Source organism: Triturus cristatus, chromosome 6, assembly GCF_964204655.1.
Source record: "Triturus cristatus chromosome 6, aTriCri1.1, whole genome shotgun sequence".
Taxonomy (NCBI): domain Eukaryota; kingdom Metazoa; phylum Chordata; class Amphibia; order Caudata; family Salamandridae; genus Triturus; species Triturus cristatus.
In genome coordinates, this window is record NC_140589.1 from 821,626,234 (window position 1) to 821,639,536 (window position 13,303).

Genomic DNA, 13,303 nt, shown 5'->3' on the forward strand with positions numbered 1-13,303 from the left:
CTCATTAGATGCTAATGTTCCAGCTATGTTAATACTACTCGATTTGTCAGCGGCTTTTGACATGGAGTCCCATTACAAACTATTACATAGGCTACAAGAGGTTGGCATCCATGGGACAGCCCTAAACTGGCTCGGCGATTTCCTCAACAACAGAACTCAAACCATCATCCTTGGCTCTTTTAAATCGCGCACCGTATCATTAGAAAAAGGGGTTCCCCAGGGCTCCTGTCTCAGCCCGCTGCTCTTTAACATATATGTGGCCCCTCTTGCCAAGATTGTAAGAACTTTCGGGTTTGAGATTATTTCTTACGCTGACGACATTCAGTTAGTAATCTCCTTCAAAAAACACCTTGCTGACAGAAAAAAAAAATTCGAGCTGGTCTGACAGCAATTGCCTCATGGATGACAGAAAGCTGTCTCCAGCTTAACGTGGAAAAAACTGAAATTGTGTTATTTGGTAAGGCGCAACAAATATGGTCTGCCGACTGGTGGCCTGCTGAACTTGGAACTGCTCCCACACCCAAGTTGGTGGTTAAGAATCTGGCGATACATTTGGATCAATCCCTTTCAATGAAAGAACAGGTGATGTCTACCTTTGGCTCTTGCGCCTATTGAGAAGAGATCTCTGCTCGAAAAATGGTGGTCCAGGTACTGGTGATCAGTCGCTTCAACTACTGTGATGTGTTGCTGACCTCCACTAATGAAACCCTGCTATCTAAACTGCAGGTGGTGCAGAACACTGCGGCTTGCCTCATTTGTAATCAGCCAGCCTTGTCCGCCTCGGCGTCCCTCCTCCAAACTCTTCACTGGCTTCCAGTTTGGAAGAGAATTATTTTCAAACTGTGCTGTCTTACACACAAAGCCTTAATTGGCCGTGGCTCCGTTTATCTAGCCTCCAAACTTAAACAGTAACCTCCGTCCAGACTGCTGAGATCTAATGACAAAGCACTGTTAAGCATCCCACGTATCAAGAAAACCTGCGTAGGTGGCAGGTCCTTTTCCTATCTGGCCCGCTATATTGAAATAAGCTTCCACTCTATATCAGGACCTGTATGGACCATTTTTGCTTTAGGAAACTACTGAAAATCGCTTTGTTCTGAGCTGGTCACGTTATGCTGCTTGGATGCCTGGTTGCACTGATACCCCTCGGGGTGATTCGTGTGTGTCATAAATGGCTTTAACATTAACATTAACAAAAGAGTGGGCTTTGAATTTGTCCATACAAGTATTTTTCTCTCACCTAATGATATTGGCTGTCTGATGTAGCATTTGTCCTCCTAGGGGGTGCTTGCATTGCAATGCATAAGGGACTATTTAACATCTCTAAGGTAGACTGAATCATCACCTATTAAATAATTTATAATATACATGCATTTTCATTGCAGCAGTCTAATACTTTTTTCATGGCGCGCGTGTTGTATACACAGCTAACCATGTATATTATAAGCAGATAATGGCATAGCCAATATGACTGGCTTAAATATGCCAATACAGACATGAAATGCTTTTTACATACTTTCACATATTGAAGCCAAACATATTTACTTTGCCAATGTGCGTTGTTCAGGCATTCAATTTCAATAGTCAGCTGCTCCTTTGTGTCATGGGGTTGACACTCTTACCCACGAAGTAACTTTAATTACCCTACAGTGGGAGCTTCTGGAGTACGCTCTGTGATTTTTGCTAATAATTAATTATTGTATTCCTTCTCAATGTATTGATGGATGAATAAGACTCAAAAACTATGTAAAGACAGTAGTATTGCCACTAATAATATTAACCTTATTTCTCAGGCAATCAACATCATAACAACTGCACAGAAGCAGTAAAATTGTTTATTTGACCTCGAAAACAAAAGCTTAAAAGAATTGTTAGCCATGGGTCATGTAAAGCACATTTAGGGTTGTCAAGCCATTCGCATTTGAATCATTTTCTATAGACAGTTTCAAAGACTTTTACAAATTCCCTGGTACTGGGAATGAATGAGGTATTAACGAAATATCTAAGTATTGTAGAATGTTTATAGACAGTCAGAGAAATGAGCGAAACGGATGTCAGCGGATTAATGAATTCAACGAATGCAGAGTATTAATACCCAGGCATATTTAAAAAGAAAAGCAAAACAAGAGGGTGATGCTGATTAGCAAAAACTTAAAATAAAGACCTCTTTCCTTTACAGCATAGCAACAAAAGTTCAGGGAGTACTCCTCAAAACTGATAGTGCATGCAAGTGTAAACAAATGAGTGCTTGGCAGAATGAATGCACATCATCACCTGTGTTACCGTCTTTCTTTTGTGTGAAGAACCGATTCGTCCTCATTTCGCCCCACTGGACCCCCCTTCCTATAAGAAACATAGGGAATTAAAGGTTGTTGGGGTGGGGAAGGGAAGGGGGATGTGACAACACAATGGGTGGAAAGAAGCCATGTAGGGAAGACACCACATGCAGGATTAGAATCAGAAAGGATTACAATATTGGAGCACCTACAGTAGGGATGTTATAAGTAGTATGCCAGGACAGTGGGTCAGAGATGATGAAGCAAACGGGCAGAGGCAATGTGAGAAGTTGGCCTGATGTATGATGTCACTAGTTCTAGTGTACACCTTATATCAGTCCAAACAACCCTTATGGTGATTGGTTGTAAAGTCAACCTTATAGACCAGCTGTCCTAGTGGTAGCATGGACAAGAGCAGTCTTAGGCTAAACTCTGAATGGCATGTGAAGCCAGCTGTGATACCATATATAATCCCTTGAATACCAAATGAAAGGACACCACAACAGATATATATATATAAAATAAAGTGTATTTATTCTAGTCAAACCCTCAGCACTCTTTATGAGATTAGAGGTAAGTACAACACAGTATTATTCAAGCATACATTAAGTCACACAGGTAAGTAATACAGTTAGGCCCTAGGGGCCACGCAAACCATATACTAAGTAAGTGGTATAAGGACCACTGTCACGGAAATAGGATAGGCCTAGGCCTAGGGAATCACTGGGGCTACACTACACTAGCAACAGTTAGGAAGTGGGAGGCCCACGGGATTCAGGTGCAGAGTGGAAACACTCACGCGTAATGCGTAAAAGTCGATAGAAATAGTAGTTGTTAGCAATTAACAGTTTAAGGACACTTCTGAAGCAGCTAGAGAGTCGAGACTCGGAAACTAGACCCTAGGATAGTCACTACCCTTGTGAGCACCGTAGTACCCAAGTTACCTAGCCCACGGACTGCGGGTGCATAGGTGTGAACTTGCGTCGGGTTTTGTCGTGGACTTCTATGGATGCCTGAAAGAAAGTTGCTGACAGGCAGTCAGTGAAGAGTGTCCGGTGGATCCCAAGGCTGGGATCAAGAAGAGAGGAGACCTGCAAGCAGAAGGGACAAAGTCAAGGTCACTAGCCAGTGACCACGTGGAACCAGGAAGGAACCAGGTGATGTCGTGAAGATTGCAGGTGAAGGTGAAGCTTGTCGCTGCAGCCACGAGGACCAGGGAATGTCGAGGACGACCAGGACCAGGAGGCGAGCTGTCCCACGAAGGCTCTTGCTGTCGGCGGCGTCGAAGTTGGACTAGGACTCACCAAGCCTTGGCAAGCGGAACCCACGAAGAACGGAGGACTTGCTTCTGGTGCAGACCAGGAAGGTCTGGGGTGCTTCTCTTTTGCAAGGAAGCGGGAGCCAGTCTGGAGGAGCCAAACCAGCAGTGAAGATTTCTGGATGCGTCGTCACGAAGGCCACTAGCCAACGGGCAAGCAACCGGACAGGCGGTGCAAGCAGGAAAATGCAGAAGGGCCCCACGCAGGACTCGTGGAGTGTGGGGGGTTGATCTTCAGTGCAGATGGTGCTTGGGGTTGGGGCTTCTCAATCCCCAGTGCACAACTTCGAGGGTGCCTCAGAAGCTGCGCTGGAAGATACTCGCCACTTTTCCCAGGTAGCCGGTCCCACGTCTCTCGTCGCCTCCACGGATCTCAGCTCGGCTGTGGATGTGGATCAGGGTCGGAGAAGTCTGGAAGTCAAGGCTCTGGTCGGGCTCTGCAGTCGGTCCCTCGTAGAACTTTAGCAAAGCAAAGGGTAGTCTCTTGATGGTGCCTGTTTGCACAGGGTAGCCACTCCTTGGCCACAATGTGGAGGAGTGTGGCTCAATGGTTAGAGTGGCAGACCCTGAAGCAGAGTTCTGGCCAGGGACCAGGGTTCGATTCCCGCCTCGGCGGGGCTCGGGCTCAATTTCCTCGGACCTGTCTATTCTCGCCTCGGTGCCTAATCTAATCACGGGCCCCACGCTGCAACTCTGGGCAATAGCTTGCTTAGCCTCCACACCGGCCCCAACAGCGCTAAGGATGCCTGGCTTCACCCTGGGGGTGCCCAGGAGTGGACACTTCACAGGGAAAGCCAGGAGGGGTTCCACAGCGGTATGAGTATCAGCGCCAGGAAACCGCAAAGGCGACACCGCAAGGTGGCCGTCTGGTGACAGTGCGCTCTATAAGTACCTTGACATTTGACATTTGACACAAGGGAGATTCTTCAGTCTTCTTCTTTCGTCGAATGTCGAAGGTCCAGAGTTTCTGTTCAAGTTGCAGGTTCAGGATAATCCAATCTCCTGGGGCCCAGCTACCACTCTTATCCAAATCTGGGGGGCTGGGTTACCTGCTAGGTCACGCCTTATGGGTGGGACCTGGGAGGGGGGTGGTTACACCCCCTTCCCTTTGTCCAGTTTCGCGCCAGGACCGGGGCTGGAGAGCCCCAGCACCGGTTTGAACTGGACTATGCATGGGACACCTTGTGTGCCCCAGGCATGTCTCATTCCTTTCAGCCCTCCCTGCCCCAATACACTAAAGTCTGTCTGGGGAGGTGCTAGCACCTCCCCAATCAGGAAACCTATTGTCCAAGCCTCCCTTGCCGGGATCACTCCCAGCAGCAGGAGGTCAGACTTGTGTCTGTGGCAGCAGCATCCATTTTGTGATGCTGAGGCTTTGGTTAGAGTTAAACAGCAAAGTAGGATTTTAACATGTCTCTCATTCTAGAAGGGAGGAATAATATCCTCATCACCAGAAATGGTATGGGGTTATTATTCCAAAGTGTTAGACACCTTACACGACATGTTTTGATAAAGCCAAACCATAGTTACCATAACCGTTTAAGATTATAAGGCACTTTAAGAGTATATGGTAGGCTATATCATAGAACAGCTATAAGGACATGGTTCCGAAAGCTGCAGACAGGCTCAGCTCATGCTACAGCACCATCTCACATGTTACCAAGCACTCTGCCTCCAGGATTGTTAAGGCCTGCCATAGGAGTGGCTGATAGGTACACATGTGTCTATATTAAGGGTAGATATAGGTATACTATATCTAAGCAAGGGGTGATTACACGACCTTGCCACAGCTGAGTGATCAGCCAGTTGTGTCTGATTGGAAGGCCAGACCAGGGGTGGCATAATACATGCTGCAGCCCCTGGGAGGCCTAGGGTACACCTATGCCCTGGGTACCTGGGGTACACTGTACAGGGTCCAATAAGGTGATCCTTACCAATTGGGAATGTACCTAGGGTACATGGAGTCCATTTTAAAGAGAGAGCATACAGCCTGAGACCCTGAATGGCAAGATCTCAGGCCAACTAAGTCGAAAAACCAGCTAGACACTAGGCAAAAGTTGGGGGTAACCATAGTCAGATATCCACCTTCCTACACAACCCCCCCCCCCCCCCCAAACGAAAGGAGATAAGGCTGGCCTTGACAAGGTAAGCCTCTATTGCCTAAGTGGCCATATAAGGAAGAACCAGCACTGGCATGGTTACCCCCTGTCTCATGGTCCACTAAGCAATCCCTCATCCTAAAGGTATCATAGGGTCTCCACCATAGGGAATCTCTACCTTGGGTGTGTCTTTGCAAAGTAAAAGGCTGGTGTTGAGATGGAGTACTGAAGTGAGTGTCCTCAAAGTGAGGCCTCAGCTTCCTCCAATCATCCTCCACCATGGATGCCTTTCTTTCTTTAACTGAGTTGCACTGTGCTCTCAGGGTCAGCCTCTGGCTACCTAAAGCTGGAGGCTGGGTCCCTTTTGTGGGCTTACTGGAGGGACAGGTCAGGTTTGGGGCCCTAAGGTCCCATGTTTGCCTGTGCCCAACAGAATCCCTCTGGGGGAGGTCCCTAACTACCTGTAAAGGGGATCCCTCAGGAATGTTTTTAACCATTACCTGGCTAGGGCTACTAGCCAGGCAATCCTCATTCTTTTGATGGGGGGGTTCTTGTGGACAGGGTCCCTCTTGGGGTCCACTGGCCTCCCTGGCCTCTGCAGCCCTGGGCTGACTGAGGCAGGGTAGAGAGAGACAGGCTACCTGCACCAGACTGGGTCCCACCTTTGAAGGGGCCACTGACATCAGAGGCTCTGCCAGGCCAGGCCTGGCTACCTCTGGGGCAGTTCCTTCACAAGGGGTGAGGTCAGATCCCTGAGGAGGCTGACCTTTTCCTAATGTCTGGGGAGAGGGAGACTTTTCTTCCTCCCCACTACTCTCTGTTTGTGTGGAGTGATCCATAGTTTCAGGCTTCACTACACCTATGTCAGTCTGAGTGTGGGCTGAGACCATTACAGCCTTGCCAACCTTTTCAGGGAGGCACTCAGTTTGGGTTTGAGCTGTGACTGTCACAGCTCTTCCAATCTCTACAGGGAAGTCTGTCTTTGCCTGGGCTGTGGCTACCACTGCCCTTCCAACCTTTTCAGGGAGGAAATCTACTTGGACAGGGGTTGTGGCTGGCACAACCCCACTACCCTTTTTTGAAAGGCCTACCATTTTGGAATGGGCGTCTTGTTCAACTCCAGCCCAAGCTGAGAGTTCTAGGTCATTCCCCAGTAAGCAGTCCACAGGCAAGGTTGGAGACACTGCCACCCTTTTAGGGCCAGTGACACCTCCCCAGCTGAGACATACCTCTGCCATGGGATGACTGTTCTGTTTGCCATCAATGTTAGTTACCTGGTATGAGAAACCAGGCAAAAGCTGCTCAGAGGGAACTAGCCTATGGGCCACCATAGTGATGCTAGCTCCAGTGTCTCTGTAGGCCTCAGCTTTTCTACCATTGATGTAGGGCTCCTGTCTGTACCTACCCAAAGTGTTGGGACAGGCAGTGAAGTTGGCAAACCCCATGCCACCATCACAGACAAGAGTAGCTGCTGTAGGGGAATTGGCTAAGCCAGAGTCCCCCTGTGTTCCCCAAGAGAACCCAACCAAATTTTTGGGGGCACTCCCACCACCTGGGGGATTACTGCTGACAGTAATAGGTGGTGTGACATGAGTAGTTGGAGGAACAGTTTTGTTTTTAGCCTTTGGGCAACTGCTGTCAGTTTTCCAATGCCCAGGAGTTTTACACTCATGGCAGTAAGGCTTTTTAACTGTGGTAGAGGAGGGAGCTTGGGACCCACCACCCTGTGTGGAGTTTTGGGGCCCTGAGGAAGATTTCTCTTTTGTTTTGTCCCCACCCTTCTCTTGAGGCTTGGTGGTATCTTTCTTTTGGTCACCACCCTGATTTTTAGGCCTAATCCTGGTCCTGACCCATTTATCTGCCCTCTTTCCCAATTCTTGGGGAGAGGTCAAATCTGAGTCTACCAGGTATTGATGGAGAAGCTGGTTCTGACAATTACTAAGGATCTGCTCCCTCATAATCAAGTTGTACAATCCTGTATAGTCCTGCACCTTGCTGCCAGTTAACCAACCTTCCAAAGCCTTAGTGGCACAATCCACAAAATCAGACCAGTCCTGTGTCTGTGTCTTCTGGGTGTCTCTGAACAACAACCTATATTGCTCAGTGGTTAAGCCAAACCCATCTATCAGAGCACTCTTCAGGACTTTGTAATTGTTAGCATCCTCATCACTGACTGTGAGGAGCTTGTCTCTACCTTTGTCAGAAAAGGAGAGCCACAAGATAGCTGCCCACTGACTCGGGGGTACCTGCTGTACTTTGCAGGCCCTCTCCAAAGCAGTGATCCACTTGTGGATGTCATCCCCATTCTGATATGGGGGGACTATCTTGCTTAGGTTTCTATGGTCATAAGACCTATCCCTATCTCTAGGAATGTTGCTGCCACCAGTGGGTTCTGACCCACACAATTTTTGCTCTCTGGCCAGAGCAAGCTTCTCTTTGGCAAGGGCAAGTTCTTCCCTCTGAATCCTCAGATTAGCTTCCCTCATTCTGGCTTCATGCTCCTTTCTCTCAGGGGAAGTCATCCCCCTGTGAGAGGAAGCATTAGAGATGCTAGAGACATGGGAATGGATGGATTCCCTTGAAGGGGATCTGTCTCTCCTGCTTCTCTGGGTAAGCCCACTTGGGGGTCTGTATGGGGGGACCCCATGCAAACTCCCATGTAAGCTTAGGTTAGCCTGGCTAAGTCTTCCTACTTGGCCCTGGCTGTCTACCTCTTCATCTGAAGTCCCATCTGACTCATCTGTGGTGGGTAGACCCTTATCTACAGCTATGGCACCATACTTGGCAGCTCTTTCAGCATCATAGGCCTCCAGAAGCTCCACCAGCTGTCTAAGGGTAGGGTTGGAACCCTGTTTTAATCTCCTGGAGGTACACAGTTGTCTCATCTCCTGGAAAGTGAATGCATCATATCTAGAGGGAATCTGTCCAGGATTCTCCTCTCCTGAGGGAGTATCAGTGTGATCTCCATTCAGGGACATGATTCTAGTGAGGGTGTGGTGTGTGCACCTACCTACACTAGTTGTATCTACTAAACCTCTCTAGTAGTTGTAGTCAGGGTGTGTTACTCCCTTCAACCTACAACCACTAAGTCCAGTAGGACTTAAGTATTATAATCTATGTTATATGTACCTAAACAATATCTGTGTGATCTTTCAATTTAGTATCTCAAGATTATAATGGTATTACAACAGCAAGCTCAGATCCCAACCGCTGCTCACCAATGTGAGAAGTTGGCCTGATGTATGATGTCACTAGTTCTAGTGTATACCTTATATCAGTCCAAACAACCCTTATGGTGATTGGTTGTAAAGTCAACCTTATAGACCAGCTATCCTAGTGGTAGCATGGACAAGAGCAGTCTTAGGCTAAACTCTGAATGGCATGTGAAGCCAGCTGTGATACCATATATAATCCCTTGAATACCAAATGAAAGGACACCACAACAGATATATATATATAAAATAAAGGGTATTTATTCTAGTCAAACCCTCAGCACTCTTTATGAGATTAGAGGTAAGTACAACACAGTCTTATTCAAGCATACATTAAGTCACACAGGTAAGTAATACAGTTAGGCCCTAGGGGCCACGCAAACCATATACTAAGTAAGTGGTATAAGGACCACTGTCACGGAAATAGGATAGGCCTAGGCCTAGGGAATCGCTGGGGCTACACTACACTAGCAACAGTTAGGAAGTGGTAGGCCCACGGGATTCAGGTGCAGAGTGGAAACACTCACGCGTAATGTGTAAAAGTAGATAGAAATAGTAGTTGTTAGCAATTAACAGTTTAAGGACACTTCTGAAGCAGCTAGAGAGTCGAGACTCGGAAACTAGACCCTAGGATAGTCACTACCCTTGTGAGCACCGAAGTACCCAAGTTACCTAGCCCACGGACTGCGGGTGCATAGGTGTGAACTTGCGTCGGGTTTCGTCGTGGACTTCTATGGATGCCTGAAGGAAAGTTGCTGACAGGCAGTCAGTGAAGAGTGTCCGGTGGATCCCAAGGCTGGGATCAAGAAGAGAGGAGACCTGCAAGCAGAAGGGACAGAGTCAAGGTCACTAGCCAGTGACCACGTGGAACCAGGAAGGAACCAGGTGATGTCGTGAAGATTGCAGGTGAAGGTGAAGCTTGTCGCTGCAGCCACGAGGACCAGGGAACGTCGAGGACGACCAGGACCAGGAGGCGAGCTGTCCCACGAAGGCTCTTGCTGTCGGCGGCGTCGAAGTTGGACTAGGACTCACCAAGCCTTGGCAAGCGGAACCCACGAAGAACGGAGGACTTGCTTCTGGTGCAGACCAGGAAGGTCTGGGGTGCTTCTCTTTTGCAAGGAAGCGGGAGCCAGTCTGGAGGAGCCAAACCAGCAGTGATGATTTCTGGATGCGTCGTCACAAAGGCCACTAGCCAACGGGCAAGCAACCGGACAGGCGGTGCAAGCAGGAAAATGCAGAAGGGCCCCACGCAGGACTCGTGGAGTGTGGGGGGCTGATCTTCGGTGCAGATGGAGCTTGGGGTTGGGGCTTCTCAATCCCCGGTGCACAACTTCGAGGGTGCCTCAGAAGCTGCGCTGGAAGATACTCGCCACTTTTCCCAGGTAGCCGGTCCCACGTCTCTCGTCGCCTCCACGGATCTCAGCTCGGCTGTGGATGTGGATCAGGGTCGGAGAAGTCTGGAAGTCAAGGCTCTGGTCGGGCTCTGCAGTCGGTCCCTCGTAGAACTTCAGCAAAGCAAAGGGTAGTCTCTTGATGGTGCCTGTTTGCACAGGGTAGCCACTCCTTGGCCACAAGGGAGATTCTTCAGTCTTCTTCTTTCGTCGAATGTCGAAGGTCCAGAGTTTCTGTTCAAGTTGCAGGTTCAGGATAATCCAATCTCCTGGGGCCCAGCTACCACTCTTATCCAAATCTGGGGGGCTGGGTTACCTGCTAGGTCACGCCTTATGGGTGGGACCTGGGAGGGGGTGGTTACACCCCCTTCCCTTTGTCCAGTTTCGCGCCAGGACTGGGGCTGGAGAGCCCCAGCACCGGTTTGAACTGGACTATGCATGGGACACCTTGTGTGCCCCAGGCATGTCTCATTCCTTTCAGCCCTCCCTGCCCCAATACACTAAAGTCTGTCTGGGGAGGTGCTAGCACCTCCCCAAGCAGGAAACCTATTGTCCAAGCCTCCCTTGCCGGGATCACTCCCAGCAGCAGGAGGTCAGACTCGTGTCTGTGGCAGCAGCATCCATTTTGTGATGCTGAGGCTTTGGTTAGAGTTAAACAGCAAAGTAGGATTTTAACATGTCTCTCCCTCTAGAAGGGAGGAATAATATCCTCATCACCAGAAATGGTATGGGGGTATTATTCCAAAGTGTTAGACACCTTACACAACATGTTTTGATAAAGCCAAACCATAGTTACCATAACCGTTTAAGATTATAAGGCACTTTAAGAGTATATGGTAGGCTATATCATAGAACAGCTATAAGGACATGGTTCCGAAAGCTGCAGACAGGCTCAGCTCATGCTACAGCACCATCTCACATGTTACCAAGCACTCTGCCTCCAGGATTGTTAAGGCCTGCCATAGGAGTGGCTGATAGGTACACATGTGTCTATATTAAGGGTAGATATAGGTATACTATATCTAAGCAAGGGGTGATTACACGACCTTGCCCCAGCTGAGTGATCAGCCAGTTGTGTCTGATTGGAAGGCCAGACCTGGGGTGGCATAATACATGCTGCAGCCCCTGGGAGGCCTAGGGTACACCTATGCCCTGGGTACCTGGGGTACACTGTACAGGGTCCAATAAGGTGATCCTTACCAATTGGGAATGTACCTAGGGTACATGGAGTCCATTTTAAAGAGAGAGCAGACAGCCTGAGACCCTGAATGGCAGGATCTCAGGCCAACTAAGTCGAAAAACCAGCTAGACACTAGGCAAAGAGTTGGGGGTAACCATAGTCAGATATCCACCTTCCTACAGGCAATATAACAGAAGAGGGATCATTGCTCCCTTTTACTTGAGAGCATTGTAGTATTTGGGCGCAAGACGTACAACATAGGGGTTTCCATCGAAGAGGACAAGGAAGGAGAGTGAGACCATGGCGAGGAGGAATGCAGCTACAGCAGGTAAGTACCTTTTTTTAAATTATAATTACATTAGGGAGGGTGGAGTGGCCGGCTAACTCCGCACCGCCACAGAGTCAGAGTTTTGCCTGGACTCCGCGATCTCAACAGAGCCCAGAGTAGGCAAAACTCTGTAAACTCCGCTGGCGGAGCGGAGTTACCCGCCTGGGCTTAGTGTTTTGTGTCTCTCTAAAAACAAAGTGCATTTCTACAATGGCGACGAGAATGGTACCATGCCCGCATTCTGCTTCCTTCATCACCGGTCCGTAACAAGCTCGCAGCCACACCCCTCACCCCTCACCAGCAGCTCTGAAGCATGGCTCGAGTTGGAAGCCACAGAAAGGAAAGAAGATCCAGAGGCACGGATCCTGGCATCTGCAGTTGCACATAACAGCACCACACCCACTGCAAGACTTGTTCGCTGCAAAAGAGGATACCCCGCACAGTCCACAAAGCTAGGAGCACTACCGTCTGATGCCACCAGGGTCAAGGAAGGTAGTGTATGCTAATCCTGCCTGGCAGAACAAACAAGATGTGCATTACACCTCAAGGCAGGAAAGCAAACTTGGTGCACACCGTAAGGAGGCAGCGCTACGCAGTGCCTGCAAAACACCTGACCAGCCCACTGGAGACAGAGCTCCCAGACAGAAGGCGTGCATGCTGCAGATCAGACAGCATCCATTCAACAGATACCCAGCCACCAAAAGTTGCATTCGCCAAAAGACTGCTGAGGGTCCCAAGCACCAGAGGTTACTGCCCATGCCCCGATGATCACCACCACACACACCCACCTGGTCACCCCACGCTTCTGTACTTATATACTGCATCAGGTCCACCTCTGCTCACCCAGCATGGCATCCATACCGGCGCTGGAGCTATTTTTGATCAGTGGGCCTCCACCTACACAAGCTGCTAAGTGGAAGGACTGTGTAGAGTGACTGGAGACATACTTTGCAGTGCTAGACGTCTCAAAGGACAGAAAGAGACCTCTTCTTCTACACCTGGGAGGAGCAGATGTTCACAAAAAGTCACCAAAGGGAATCACTAGGTCCATTTGACGGAGGCAAGCCGATTCAAGGTTATTCAGGCTCCTCCACCCTGGCAGACCATGAGGCTATTTTTGCTTAACTACTAAATACTACGTGTTCAGTGTAACCGTATGTAATATGTTTACGCTGACACTGAGGTGCGCGTTTGTTATTTCCTTATTTCATCACTTTATTACAGGTTGTGCACAGAGTGGTACAAATGGGGCTGGTCCCCATGCGGTCCTGAAGAAGAGGTTTAGGGGATAACCTCGAAACATGTTGACTTTGAATATGAGGGACTATTAGCACATTATTACCTAATTACTCCCTTTTGTTAAACCCTTTTTTATCCTTTATCAGCTAGGAGCAAGAATAAACTCATTTTACACTCACTAGCTAGGTAAATTTTAAATCAACCCACACCTCTCCCCCTTCACTGCACTACACATAGTCTTTACTATTCAGTGCTCCTAC